Here is a 5,240-nt window from a genome sequence, read left to right on the forward strand (position 1 = left end):
GTCCTCCCGATTAGCCACCCCGGGCCTGAGCAACATGTCCGGGGAAAACCACAAAACATGGACTAACTCCAGCTGTACGGGATTATTTAGGAGATGAATTAATAATGCAGCTTCAAGATTATCTCTATACAACCTGCTCAGAAAACCAGAAGAAGGAAGAGCTGCAGAGAAACAGAACTGGTTCAACAGCTCAGGATTTAGAAGATCAGTGAGCAACTAGAAACTAGTGAAGCACAGAGTCAGCAGGAATCAGGAGGTCTAGAAGGAGTCATAGTTCCACTAATCAGGAGGTCTAGAAGGAGTCATAGTTCCACTAATCAGGAGGTCTAGAAGGAGTCATAGTTCCACTAATCAGGAGGTCTAGAAGGAGTCATAGTTCCACTAATCAGGAGGTCTAGAAGGAGTCATAGTTCCACTAATCAGGAGGTCTAGAAGGAGTCATAGTTCCACTAATCAGGAGGTCTAGAAGGAGTCATAGTTCCACTAATCAGGAGGTCTAGAAGGAGTCATAGTTCCACTAATCAGGAGGTCTAGAAGGAGTCATAGTACCACTAATCAGGAGGTCTAGAAGGAGTCATAGTTCCACTAATCAGGAGGTCTAGAAGGAGTCATAGTACCACTAATCAGGAGGTCTAGAAGGAGTCATAGTTCCACTAATCAGGAGGTCTAGAAGGAGTCATAGTTCCACTAATCAGGAGGTCTAGAAGGAGTCATAGTACCACTAATCAGGAGGTCTAGAAGGAGTCATAGTTCCACTAATTAGGAGGTCTAGAAGGAGTCAAAGTTCCACTAATCAGGAGGTCTAGAAGGAGTCATAGTTCCACTAATCAGGAGGTCTAGAAGGAGTCATAGTTCCACTAATCAGGAGGTCTAGAAGGAGTCATAGTTCCACTAATCAGGAGGTCTAGAAGGAGTCATAGTACCACTAATCAGGAGGTCTAGAAGGAGTCATAGTTCCACTAATTAGGAGGTCTAGAAGGAGTCAAAGTTCCACTAATCAGGAGGTCTAGAAGGAGTCATAGTTCCACTAATCAGGAGGTCTAGAAGGAGTCATAGTTCCACTAATTAGGAGGTCTAGAAGGAGTCAAAGTTCCACTAATCAGGAGGTCTAGAAGGAGTCATAGTACCACTAATCAGGAGGTCTAGAAGGAGTCATAGTTCCACTAATTAGGAGGTCTAGAAGGAGTCAAAGTTCCACTAATCAGGAGGTCTAGAAGGAGTCATAGTTCCACTAATCAGGAGGTCTAGAAGGAGTCATAGTTCCACTAATTAGGAGGTCTAGAAGGAGTCAAAGTTCCACTAATCAGAGCTTTCGACACATTTTAAGTCATTTTCAGTTCCACTGAGTTCTTGCTTTGGAGCCTGAATTTAACACATGAAATCTAAACTGTAGTTTACAATCTGATACCAGAAACAGAAGTAATCTGATTACTGAGGGGAGTTTTTTTAGTATCATTTGACATTTCCTTGCCATTGCACAGGGCTGTACTATGATTATTGATCCGTGATTACTGAACTGTGATCGGTTGAAGGTTTTGTGCTGCAGACATCTGGTTGTGGTTAAAGTTGTGATGCTGTTGTGTCTGTCCTCTGCCTCTAAGTGGGTCCGTCTGCAAACTGCACACACGCATAGAAAAACACAAACACACAAAGGCTCACAATCACACTCTAATAAGCTGCACAAACACGCACAAAGATGCACAAACAAACACACTAATGAGCTGCACACTCTGGCTGCTTCCTGCTCAGGGATTCAGATCTCAGAGGTCTGTCAAGATCTGAGTGTGTGTGTGTGTGTGTGTGTGTGTGTGTGTGTGTGTGTGTGTGTGTGTGTGTGTGTGTGTGTGTGTGTGTGTGTGTGTGTGTGTGTGTGTGTGTGTGTGACCTCCTGTTTAGCCTCCGGTAGCATTAAGTGTGCGTCTCGTGGGACAGCTGATAGAAACACCCACACAATCAGAGGAGGTGTGAGAAGGTTAAAGACACACAAAATGATCTCATGGAGACACAAAACCATAAAGAGACAGAAAATATGCACAAATAGACACAAAACCACCAGACTGAGACACGAAGATACAAAACAACAACAACAAAGACTACACAAAGCCATCAAATGACAGAAACCAAGAACAAAGAGACACAAAACCAAAAACAAAAGAGATGCAAAACCACCAGAAAAAGACACAAAACCACATAAAACAACTACAAGGAGACAGAAAGAGACACAAATCAACCACAAGGAAACACAAAACTGTAAAGAGACAGAAAATACAAACAAATAGACACAAGACAACCAGAAAGAGTCACAAAGATACAAAACAGCAACCACAAAGGAGACACAAAGTCATCAAACGACAGAAAATAAGCAAAAAAAGACACAAAACCAACACAAGGAGGCCAAAGGAAACACAAAACAACAACAAAGAAACACAAACGAAGACACAAAACCACAAAGAAAATAATAACAAGGAGGCACAAAGAGACATTTTCCCTCAGAGAGAATCTGAATCATCAGGAAACATCTGGTTAAATCTGGACTCTGACCAGAACCTGGACCAGGTTAGCTCCACAGCATCAGTTACCATGGAGATCTAGCTCTACAGCATCAGTTACCATGGAGATCTAGCTCTACAGCATCAGTTACCATGGAGATCTAGTTCTACAGCATCAGTTACCATGGAGATCTAACTCTACAGCATCAGTTACCATGGAGATCTAACTCTACAGCATCAGTTACCATGGAGATCTAGCAGGTTAAAGGAGATGCAACTATAGTGACAACTCAGACTTCAGGTTTATCTCACTTCCTGGTTCAGAACTCTGGTTGTGAAAATAAACATCCACAGTAAATCAGATCTGGACTGTGAGTATCTCTGGGTGTAGTTCAGTGTTTGTGTCAGCCTCCCCCTCAGTGAGTATCAGCCCCGGACGGAGCCTCCCCCTGGGCTGAATCACCCCCAGAAGGAGCCTCCCACTGGGCTGAATCTCCCCCAGAAGGAGCCTCCCACTGAGCTGAATCACCCCCAGAAGGAGGCTCTGTCCTGGGCCTGGTGCGGCTGCAGCTCCCTGGATGCTGCAGGGAGGAACCAGGCCAGTCAACACGTCGCTGCTATCAGCTGCTCTGCCTGGTTTATCCACAGATTGGGCCGGCTGTGTGGGCGTATCGGCCTGGAGTTTGTTCATGCAGACGTGAGCAGAGATCCTGCACACAAACAGACTCACACTCCCTGCAGAGGAGGCTGGGTGAGGCCTGCCAGGCTGATAGCATGGTGTGTTCAGGGACCTCATATCTGTCTCCGATAGACTCCGTCTCCTCTGAGCGTCAGTAATTAATGCCACAGGAACCCAGAGATAGTGTGGGTCTGCAGTTATGAGCTCAGTGCTGAAGATATGATGCAGTGAGATCATTTCATTTACAACAGCAGAAAAGATGAATGAGTACGGCTGCTGTGGTTAACGCACACGTAAAGAGACAAAACAACCACACAAACAACCTGAAAAAGACATGAAACAACCACAAAGTGACTCATAACATCCTCCAAGAGACACAAAAAGACACACAACAACCGGCAAGTAATGCAAAGCAACCACAAAAACACACAATAGACAGGAAATGACCACAAAGAGAAACAGAGATGCAAAGAGACATAAAAGGACACAAAAACACACAAAATGATCACATAAATGCAAAACACGAGCACAAAAAGAGACACTAAACCACTAAGAAACACTAAAGAACCTCTAAAGACACACAAAACCCTCACAATAGACAGGAAATGACCACAGAGACATAAACCTGTGCCCTAAAACAACACAAAACCTCCACAAAAAGACATAAAATCACTGAAAACGAACAAACCAACCACAAATAGACGATAATGACCACAAAAACGCACAACGTAACTACAAAGTGACTCATAACAATCTCCACAAGACACCCAAAAACCACAGAGTAATGTAAAACAATCACAAAAAAACAGAGAACCCTCACAATAGACAAAAATGACCACAAAGAGACACAACAGAGAAGCAAAGAAACACAAATAAGCACAACAAAACACAAAACAACCACATAAAGGCAAAACACGACCACAAAAAGAGACGCTAACCCACAAAGAACCTCTAAAGAACCACAGAGACACACACAGACACACAACCCTCTAGTGCAGCTGAGATGAGCTCATCTGGTTTGAGGAGGAAACTTCAAGTATCTGCAGAAATGTTGATAATAAATAAAAGTGAGAGCTCAATAAACAGAATATTTTAACTCTGCTAGTCACAACTCTGGAATCTGGAACACACACTCTAATACACACACTAATACACTCTCTAATACACACACTAATACACTCTCTAATACATACTAATACACACGCGAATACACAAAAAGTACCAAAATCACCACAAAAAGTACCAAAATCACCACAAAAAGTACCAAAATCACCACAAAAAGTACTGAAATTACCACAAAAACTGCCAAATTTAGCATGAAAACTACCCCAAAAGGAGTGAAATTACACCAGAAACTAAAATTTGGCACAAAAAACATGCAAAATATTTACAAATGCATCCATATTTACCACAAAAATGACCAAAACTACCATAAAGCAGGTGAAATTACGACAAACAAAAACTCAAATTTTGTGACAAAAATTCAGCTTTGGCCCCAAAAAACTCACAAAATTACCACAAAAAGAGCCAAGACTGGCCTGAAAGGTTCCAATATGCCAGGAGAAACACCGAAGATCACCAGAAAAAGAAGCAGAATTGCCACAAAACAGGTGAAATTGTGACAAAAACACAAATTTGGTACGAAAAAAATCACAAAAAGACACAAAATCATCCAGAAAAGAACCAAAACGACCTTGAAAGGTTCAAATATGCCAGGAAAACCACGCAAAATCACCACAAAAAGTACCAGAATTACTACAAAACAGATGAAATTGTGACAAAAATTCAATTTCAGCACAAAAACCAAAAAAAAGTGAAAATTACCCCAAAATCATCACGAAAGTGGCCAAACGTACCAGAAAAAAGCACCAAAACTGCCATAAAACAGCTGAAATTGCAACAAAAACTCAAATTGGGCCCAAAAAACATACAAAATCACCACAGAACAATCAAAGTTACCACAGACAGACACGAAACTACCTTCATTTCAGGAAAAACACCCAAAATCATCACAAAACTGGTGAAACTGCAACAAAAACTCAAATTCAGCACAAAAAAATCAACCAAATAGG

General features: G+C 41.9%; 1 long non-coding RNA gene across 12 annotated transcripts; it reads left to right on the forward strand.

Annotated features, from left to right (window-relative positions):
- The first annotated feature begins 235 nt into the window (after positions 1 to 235).
- On the forward strand, positions 236 to 1,287 carry LOC127530347 (uncharacterized). Of its 12 annotated transcripts, none has more exons than XR_007936924.1 (3): positions 236 to 732; positions 801 to 868; positions 1,209 to 1,287. It is a non-coding gene; the product is annotated as an uncharacterized LOC127530347 (long non-coding RNA). The 12 variants fall into 12 exon arrangements; XR_007936930.1 differs by having other exon boundaries at positions 236 to 698; positions 767 to 868; XR_007936922.1 differs by having other exon boundaries at positions 801 to 902; positions 1,175 to 1,270.
- The last annotated feature ends 3,953 nt before the right edge of the window (positions 1,288 to 5,240 follow it).

This window comes from Acanthochromis polyacanthus, chromosome 16 (assembly GCF_021347895.1).
Source record: "Acanthochromis polyacanthus isolate Apoly-LR-REF ecotype Palm Island chromosome 16, KAUST_Apoly_ChrSc, whole genome shotgun sequence".
Taxonomy (NCBI): domain Eukaryota; kingdom Metazoa; phylum Chordata; class Actinopteri; family Pomacentridae; genus Acanthochromis; species Acanthochromis polyacanthus.